The 10,000-nt window shown below is 40.5% G+C and overlaps 1 protein-coding gene and 1 long non-coding RNA gene across 4 annotated transcripts in view; one reads left to right on the top strand and one right to left on the bottom strand.

Moving 5' to 3' along the window:
• The window catches only part of cacna2d3a (calcium channel, voltage-dependent, alpha 2/delta subunit 3a), a 404,301-nt gene that overhangs the window by 369,229 nt on the left and 25,072 nt on the right, over positions 1-10,000 (bottom strand). The gene's annotated exons all lie outside the window — the stretch shown is intronic.
• LOC139542949 (uncharacterized) overlaps positions 3,535-10,000 on the top strand; it is a 31,526-nt gene continuing 25,060 nt past the window's right edge. For both annotated transcript variants that reach the window (XR_011668570.1, XR_011668571.1), the window contains exons 1-2: positions 3,535-4,016; positions 4,108-4,232. This is a non-coding gene — a long non-coding RNA (uncharacterized lncRNA). The remainder of the gene's footprint in view (positions 4,017-4,107; positions 4,233-10,000) is intronic.

The raw sequence follows: 10,000 nt of genomic DNA, 5'->3' as shown, positions 1-10,000 counted from the left end.
TTTTAGTGAGTGGTCGTCAGAATCTTCCAGTCAATTTTGGCGCGATCACGAGAGAGAGTGCTCTCGTTCCAATGCTCTTTCTTCAGACAATGAAATTCTCCGGTTGGATCCTTATTGATGATTAATGTAAAATTAATGCAAACATCATTTGACCTGTTTCTACGACCTGTAACGGAACTTTTTGAGTTTTTGTCTGGAAGTGCGTCATGAAAATGGATTCCTGGGCTGAACATGCTAACAACAAGTGGCTAAATGATGGGCTTTATGGAACTTTTCAGTCATTTATTGTCGATCTGGGAATCCTGGGAGTGCCTTCTGATGAAGTTATTCGAAGGTAAGTGCATATTTATAGTGTTTTTGTAGCTTTTGTTGACGCCAAAATGGTGACTATTTCTTTGGCTGGTTTGGGCTCTGGGCGCCGTTCTCAGATTAATCTTTTTCCGTAAAGTTTATTTTGAAATCTGACACAGCGGTTGCATAGAGGATAAGTTTATCTTTAATTATGTGAATAACACTTGCATCTTTTATCAATGTTTATTATGAGTATTTCTGCAAAATCACCAGATGTTTTGGAATTAAAACATTACTGCACATAACGCGCCAATGTAAACTGAGATTTTTTTAATATATATATATACACATTATCGAACAAAACATAAATGTATTGTGTAACATGATGTTATATGACTCATCTGATGAAGATTTTCCAAGGTTAGTGAATAATTCTATCTCTATCTGTGGGTTTTGTATAAGCTACCTGTGCTGTGAAAGAAATGTCTGTGCTTTTTTGAATTTGGTGGTGAGCTAATATAAATATACGTGGTGTTTTCGATGTAAAACATTTAAAAAATCGGACATGTTGGCTGGATTCACAAGATGTTTATCTTTCATTTGCTGTATTGGACTTGTTAATGTGTGAAAGTTAAATATTTCAAAAAAATATTTTTGAATTTCGCGCACTGCCTTTTCAGTGGAAAGTGGGGGGGGTTCCGAAAATAAAGTATTTAAAATGTGTGTGTGTATTTCCTCTCACAGAAGGCAGCATATAGGTTTGCAGGTCAGTTGATTAACTTCTTATGGCTGGGGGCAGTATTGTGTAGCTTGGATGAATAAGGTGCCCCCAGCCAACGTCAGATTTCCCACTTCCTGGTTGGATTTTTCTCAGGTTTTCGCCTGCCATATGAGTTCTGTTATACTCACAGACATCATTCAAACAGTTTTAGAAACTTCAGAGTGTTTTCCTTTCACATCTACTAATAATATGCATATATTAGCAACTGGGACCAAGTAGCAGGCAGTTTACTCTGGGCACGCTTTTCATCCAAACGTGAAAATGCTGCCCCCTAGCCCGAACAGGTTAAACAGCACAACATTTTTTAGTTGTGCTAACATAATTGCAAAAGGGTTTTCTAATGACCATTTAGGCTTTTAAAATGATAAACTTGGATTAGCTAACACAACGTGCCATTGGAACACAGGAGTGATGGTTGCTGATAATGGGCCTCTGTACGCCTATGTAGATATTCCATTCAAAATCTGCCGTTTCCAGCTACAATTGTCACTTAAAATATGAACAATGTTTACACCGTATTTCTGATCATTTGATGTTATTTTAATGGACAAAAGTGTGCTTTTCTTTAAAAAACAAGGACATTTCTAAGTGACCCCAAACTTTTGAACGGTAGTGTAGATACATTTGCCTCTTTGCCAAAATACATTTAATGCCTTAAAATGCATTCCAGAGGTGCATGTACAAACATTTGCATCTTTGCTCAAATGCATGTAATTCCTGATAATATTCCAAAAATGCGTGCCTATGACATCTAGTCTACAGGGTGGCCAAAGTTGTTCCTTAGTCGGCTTCTTAAATTACTCTTTACGTATTGATTAATAGACGGGTCAGCTGACAACCTCACAAAAACGATGCACACACTTCAATGGGGCAGAAAGTTGTGTGTTGTTGTGATTCTGTATGGCCAGATAGCTAGCAACAATGACAATGAGCTGCTATGTGGGGAATCGTAGGTGGCTAGTTTCAACAAGTTTTATCTTGTTCTTGATACCATGATGCCTGGAAACACTTGGTTTGTTATTTAACTAAAACATAACCAATCTTTGTTATTCAACTATTATGGGCAGCCTAGCTGTGTGGAGGAGAGCCGTGGAAACTGAAGACCGCAGCCTCCCGCAAAACAGTCTACACTCCCAACGAGAGGCCCGGAGCGGATACAAACAACAAATAGTTTCGCCGCCCTGGAGCCTGATCTTCCTCCACCTTCGTCGCTGGGGGTACCTGTGTCTGCGGCCGCAGTGCCTACTCCTACTCCTTCCCCTATGATTTCGACGTCGGCACCCTTCCGTCCCTGCTCTGGATCGAGCGGGGCTTCTCCATCTGTCAGAGGCTTGCACCATCCTGTGAAGCTTGGGAGTGGGCGGATTTCCTCGTCCTTCTCACTAGCCGTGATTTTGGACAGCTCCATGGTAAGAAATTTGACTGTTCCTGGTGCAAAAACAATGTCCTATCCCGGAGCTCCGGGTAAATGACATTACTAACCTGCTCCCGAATGTACTACACCAGGAAATGGACATAGATTCTATCGTAGTCCACGTGGGTTTTTATGACATTATGAAGGGCAGCTCTGAACAGTTGAAACTGGATTTTAAAGAGCTGATTGACTCTCTGCTAGACACTAATAAAAGACCCGTCATATCTGTCCCTGTGTCCTCTCTGAATCATGGCATTGAATGATTTAGCATGATTCTTTCTCTTCACAACTGGCTACGTGATTATTGCAGCTCAATGGGTGTAGCTTTTGTTTACAATTTTGATAGCTTTTGGAAACAAAACATGTTTTATAAGGAGGATGGGATCCACCCAAATCATTTGGGTTCCTGGATCCTTTCACAGCATTATAAGGCTGCGTTGAGACAATGACTTATCAATGACCCAAGCCCAGCTCAGTTAATCCCTATCATTGTGTCGCTGAATCATCAAAATGCTTTAGCAAATGTACATTATCCCAGGGGCATTGGTAGACACACTGCACGTAACCTAATGTATGTCCCTCTAACTGCCCTGAATGCCTCTGCTAATCCTATGTGCCTATGAACCTGATGTATGCTGTTAGCACTGAGGCGGTGTGCCCTAGTAGGAAGTCCACTGTGTGTAGCTCACCCTGCACTACCATAAATAACATGAAAATATCTCCTTCTGCTAAGCTTCCCAGTAAAGCAATGAAAAACGCAAGCATCCCAGAAAAGTGCTCAAAATAGCCCACGTTAACATATGTAGCTTGAGAAAAAAGGTTAATGAAATGAATAACTTGTTAGTAACAGATATTGCATATTCTAACTATCTCTGAAACTCACTTAGAAAATACATTTGATGATACAGCGGTAGCAATACAAGGTTTTAAAATGTACAGAAAATACAGAAATGCCAGTGGTGGAGGTGTTGCTGTTTATATTCAGAACCACATTCCTGTAAAGATTAGAGAGGATCTGATGTTAAACATGTTTGGGCTATAGGGGGCGAATTGGAAAAACTGGAAAATATGCGCAAATTTTCAAACGGCCTTTTAATCAATTTCTGCTCTTACAATATGCATATTGTTAATAGTATTGGATAGAAAAGAGTCTCAAGTTTCTAAAACCGTTTTAATTTTTTCTCTAAGTGGAACACAAGTCCTTTGGCAGCACTTTCCCCGACCAGGAAGTAAAATGCAAGATGTTTATGCTCGCTTCAACGCTCTGCCTATACATGGTCATGCCACTTATGACCCGAAACACACCTCGTACGCCTTCCTCTGGGTGTCTAGAGGACGTCAGAGGAGAAATCATGCGTTTATCTTGTTTTGACGTGAAATAAGACCTATTTCTTTGACGTGACCGTCAATTTCAGGAAGTCAGAAGCGTGCGACTTGGGAGAGATATCATGTTTTGTTTTGCTGCCGTTTCGGATGTGAACTATCTCCAGCTCGGATTTGATTTGATAAATGAGACCATGTCATCGTAATGTATGTTTTTTCAATATAGTTTAATCAGATTATTTGAATTTTTTCGGGAGTTTTGCCGTGTTCCGTAATGTTTACTTTGTTTACATTGGAGAGTTCCGTGCCACTCGACCAGTACCCCTGCTAAATGAAGATGGAAAGTTGCCATTCTGAATGGATTGAACGACTCTTCTGGACTAAGGACAACTTGATCAACATTCTGATGAAAGATCAGCCAAAGTAAGACCAAATTTATAATGTTATTTCATATATCTGTCGTGCATGTCAACTGGTCGCGCGCGCCCAAGTGTGTCTGTCTGGCGTGGCTATGCTAATTTAGCGCTACATTTAGTTTTCGATGTAAAACATTTAATAAATCGGAAATATTGTCTGGAATCACAAGAATCCTGTTTTTCAATTGCTGCACAGTATGTATTTCTCAGAAATGTTTTATGAGGAGTAATTCGGTATTTGATGTTGGTGTCTGTAAATGTTATGGCTGCTTTCTGATTGTAGCTGAAATGTAATTTATGATTTATACCATAAATATACACATTTAAAAAATAAAAAAAAATGCTATACAATAAATATGTTATCAGACTGTCATCTTATGAAGTTGTTTTCTTGGTTAGTGGCTATATATATATCTTCATTTGGTCGAATTAGTGATAGCTGGTGATGGACGTTGGTGTTAGAAAGTGGTGTCTTTTGCTAAGGTGGTTAGCTAATAGATTTACATATTTTGTCTTCCCTGTAAAACATTTTAAAAATCGGACATGTTGGTTAGATTCACAAGATGTCTGCCTTTCATATGCTGTATTGGACTTGTTAATGTGTGAAAGTTAAATATTTAAAAAAAATGTTTTTTTTGAATTTGCCGCTCTGCCTTTTCAGTGGAATGTGGGAGGAGTTCCGCTAGCGGAACCCCTGGCCTCAACAGGTTTTAAATACTGTTGAAGTAATATGGCTACAAATGAATCTGCCTCACCTAAAGCCCATTCTTGTGGAAAGCTGCTATAGATCACCAAGTTCTAACAGTCAGTATCTGGATAACGTGTGAAATTCTTGATAATGCATGTTATATCAACAGAGAAGTATATTTTCTGGGTGATTTAAATATTGACTGGCTTTCATCAAAATGCCCACTCAAGAAAACTCTTCAAACTGTAACCAATGCCTGCAACCTGGTTCAGGTTATCAGTCAATCTACCAGGGTAGTTACAAACAGCACAGGAATGAAATTATCAACATGTATTGATCACATATTTACTAACATGCTGACTACACCGCTCGCATCGAGTCCGCGAGTGTTGCAAAATAAATGTAGACATACGTTATTCAATTATTGCACCCACATTGCTCGTTCGCGCCAACGAGCGTCTGCGTTGCCAAGGGATAAAATAGAAGTCAGTTCTATTTGTGACGCTGATCGCGTTGCAAGTCCTGCCTCTCCCATCTCCTCATTGGTATATAGAAGCAGATAACCACGTGCCATCTCCTCATTGGTTATACCCACATGGGTGACTGAAAGACGAACGGAGGTCGGTGGTGGTAATACACCTTTTATGAAAGTTAGTTGCCAATCACCATGTAAGTCCAAAGAAGAAAAAGTCTGGATGGGGAGATGATTAGAAATGATTCGATTGAACGTTTTATGTGTGGATTAATTGTCGGAATAGAGGACCTTGTGCATTTCATGTAAAATAAAAACTCAACATTTATATCCCAGGACAAATTTGCTAGCAACAGCAAGCTAGCTAAATAGGACAAATTTGCTAGCAACTGCAAGCTAGCTAGCTAAAATTGCCATACATTTTTAATGCTTTTTGACATTGAATTGAATGTTCATGTCTCTAACATAAGCCGCCTCCAACGTTGTTTTAGAGAATTTGGCCGTATGTCCAACCGGCCTCACATCCGCAGACCGCGTGTAACCACGCCAGCCCAGGACCTCCACATCCGGCTTCTTCAACTGCAGTATAATCTGAGACCAGACACCCGGACAGTTGATGAAACCGAGAAGTATTTCTGTCTGTAATAAAGCCCTTTGGGGAAATAATCATTCAGATTGGCTGGGCCTGGCTCCCCAGTGGGTGGGCCTATGCCCTCCTAGGTCCACCCATGGCTGCACCCCTGCCCAGTCATGTGAAATCCATAGATTATGGCCTAATTCATGTATTTCAATTGACTGATTTCCTTATATGAACTGGAACTCAGTAAAATCATTGAAATTGTCACGTTGTGTTTATATTTTTGTTCAGTATATATTGTGATATACTGTACATTTTACATAGATTTATGTAAACATTTAAATAATGTATACATACATTCCGTAATATATGTTGTAATATATTTAATGTATTAAATAAAAAATGTTAAATACATTATTTGGCCAATTTAAAATATTTCACATGTATCCTAAAGCATGTAGAGTTGAAGTCAGAAGTTAACATACACCTTAGCCAAACACATTTAAACTCAGTTTTTCACAATTCCTGATATTTAATCCTAGTAAAAATTACCTGTTTTAGGTCAGTTAGGATCACCACTTTATTTTAAGAATGTGAAATGTTATAATAATAGTAGAGAGAATGATTTATTTCAGCTTTAATTTCTTTCATCACATTCCCAGTGGGTCAGAAGTTTACATGCACTCAATTAGTATTTGGTAGCATTGCCTTTACATTGTTTATCTTGGGTCAAACATTTCAGGTAGCCTTCCACAAGCTTCCCACAATAAGTTGGGTTAATTTCGGCCAATTCCTCCTGACAGAGCTGGTGTAAATGAGTCAGGTTTGTAGGCCTCCTTGCTTGCACACGCTTTTTCAGTTCTGCCCACATATTTTCTATAGGATTGAGGTCAAGGCTTTGTGATGGCCACTCCAATACCTTGACTTTGTTGTCCTTAAGCCATTTTTCCACAACTTTGGAAGTGTGCTTGGGGTCATTGTCCATTTGGAAAACCCATTTGCGACCAAGCTTTAACTTCCTGACTGATGTCTTGAGATGTTGCTTCAATATATCCACATCATTTTCCATCCTCATGATGCCATCTATTTTGTGAAGTGCACCAGTCCCTCCTGCAGCAAAGCACCCCCACAACATGATGCTGCCACCCCCGTGCTTCACGGTTGGGATGGTGTTCTTCGGCTTGCAAGCCTCCCCCTTTTTCATCCAAACATAACGATGGTCATTATGGCCAAACAGTTCTATTTTTGGACATTTCTCCAAAAAGTACAATCTTTGTCCCCATGTGCAGTTGCAAAACGTAATCTGGCTTTTTTATGGCGGTTTTGGAGCAGTGGCTTCTTCCTTGCTGAGCAGCCTTTCAGGTTATGTCGATATAGGACTCATTTTACTGTGGACATAGATACTTTTATACCCGTTTCCTCCGGCATCTTCAAAAGATCCTTTGCTGTTGTTCTGGGATTGATTTGCACTTTTCGCACCAAAGTACGTTCATCTCTAGGAGACAGAACGCGCCTCCTTCCTGAGCGGTATGACGGCTGCGTGGTCCGATGGTGTTTATACTTGCGTACTATTGTTTGTACAGATAAACGTGGTACCTTCAGGTTTTTGGAAATTGCTCCCAAGGATGAACCAGAGTTGTGGATGTCTACAATTTTTTTCTGGGGTCTTGGCTGATTTCTTTTGATTTTCCCATGATGTCAAACTGAGTTTGAAGGTAAACCTTGAAATACATCCACAGGTACACCTCCAATTGACTCAAATTATGTCAATTAGCCTATCAGAAGATTCTACAGCCATGACATCATTTTCTGGAGTTGTCCAAGCTGTTTAAAGGCACAGTCAACTTAGTATATGTAAACTTCTGACCCACTGGAATTGTGATAAGGTGAATTATAAGTGAAATAATCTGTCTGTGAAATAATCTGTCTGTTGGAAAAATACTTGTGTCATGCACAAAGTAGATGTCCTAACCGACTTGCCAAAACTATAGTTTGTTAACAGGAAATGTGTGGAGTGGTTGAAAAACGAGTTTTAATGTCTCCAACCTAAGTGTATGTAAACTTTCAACTTCAACTGTATCTACTTTGTATTTAGTATTTAGTTTTATGTTTGTTTTGGGGGGGGGTTGTATAGGAGGGCACGGGCAGAGAGAGAGAGATAGAGAGAGGAAGGGTTAGAAACAGAAAGAGACAACGATATAGGAAATATGGTTTGTAACAGCCAGCGCTGGTCGGGCTGCTGTTGTAAACCTCCTTTCATACAACGTCAGGGCCTCCCTTATAACAGGAAGGATTGTTGTGCATGGCAGACCCAGCATTACTCCGCTTTAGAGAGCGGAGGAAGCAAGGGATTTAAACATTGCAAAGAGAGAAAGAGCCTGATAACTCCAGTTAATAGACTCTTTGATGCTTTAAGACTGGGACATCCATAACAAAAAGAGAGGGAGAAAAAACTGCCTGAAAAGAGGGAGAGCAGCAGATTATTCTTCCGTCTGGACCGTTACGCTCAATCTATTCTCAGACTGTTTCTGGGAAGCAGGGCGGGAGCACTCTCTTCCTCCTCCCTCGTTCTCTCTTTACTTCCTGGCTCTCCCTTTGTCAGTGTATCAACCTCTCTCTCATTTCCTCTCCTGTCGTATCACTTCTCTTTTTCTCCTTCTGTGTATTTTCCAGTCTGAGCACAGTCGCCCAGAGTTCAGTGTGATGTGACCTGCCTTTCGTGGGATGACTGGCCCTCCACTCACCATCCAGACCCTGCCTCAATGACACCTTGTGGCAAGGTGTCCAACAGTTTAGTAGCATAAGAAAAAAAACATTTGAATACTTTTTAAAAGTTAGGGCTCTATGCAATCTGGAAAGCTGAAGTGTTAGATTCCATGATAGAAATGTAAAGGTAATTGAGCCGACAAATGCAGCATTTACAGTGAAAGCAGAGACTGCAAACGCGGGAACATTGCCTTTAAATTCCAATCACGCTGTAAAACTGAGCTTCTGACATGTGTATTGAAAAGAACCCGTAATCTAAATTGTCATCAGAACACTAAAACACACAGAATAGGGGCACAAATTTCACCTGCACTAAAAGTCTACAAAGAGACATATCTCCTAGATATTAAACATTTCAACTGACAAATGTTGATGGGATTTGCATCAATAGGCTCTTAAGAGTTAACTGAACAATTTATAAATTAAGATATTTTTAAAGGAAGACAAGAAAGTGTTTTAAGAGGTGTGGAAATATAAAAAATAACGGGCCAATTAAATGATTCATCTGAACTTCAGACCAAACGTGCAATGGCAGGATGGAGCCAATTTCCTGCAGTCAATAAAATAGCACTTTAGTGTGTGTGTGTTAAACGGTGCACAGAGTATGTTCAGGAGAATACCAGTGTTATTGTTGCACTGTCATCGTTTGGCAATTACATTCTGACACGGAAGAGGAAGGGAGACCAGAGGGGATGGGGATGGTGTTCTGTCTGTCTGTCTGTCTGTCTGTCTGTCTGTCTGTCTGTCTGTCTGTCTGTCTGTCTGTCTGTCTGTCTGTCTGTCTGTCTGTCTGTCTGTCTGTCTGTCTGTCTGTCTGTATACGGCCTAGTTAGTGTTGTGTTCCTGCCGGTGGAACAGTGAGCGCTCGTTTGCCGAGAAAGAACCAGGAGCATCTCCTCAAATTCACAGGAGGAAATCCGTAGTCACAGGAAAACTAACAGTACATCACCAACCCTCCTCTTTTGTCCCCCTGCGGCGTTCACCAGGCGACACATGACTCCCTCAAAAGAAAGAGGCTGGTCGGAGATGAAGTGGAACAATTCATTTCACGCTTGTCCTCCTCGCCTCAGAAGCACGTTGGTCTGAGTCCCATATCTGGTGGCACAGAGACATTCTCTGTGGTTCCCCTTTACCACACACACACACACACACACACACACACACACAACTACAACCACCATATACTACAGATCAGTTCTCATGGAATGGATTGGGGACAGAAACACACACTGCCACGCCCTGATCTGTTGCACCTGTCCTTGTGCTTGTCTC

Source organism: Salvelinus alpinus, chromosome 17 (genome assembly GCF_045679555.1).
Source record: "Salvelinus alpinus chromosome 17, SLU_Salpinus.1, whole genome shotgun sequence".
In the NCBI taxonomy this organism is placed as follows: Eukaryota; Metazoa; Chordata; class Actinopteri; order Salmoniformes; family Salmonidae; genus Salvelinus; species Salvelinus alpinus.
The sequence above is the reverse complement of the archived record's forward strand: the minus strand, read 5'-3'. Positions and strand labels throughout refer to the sequence as shown.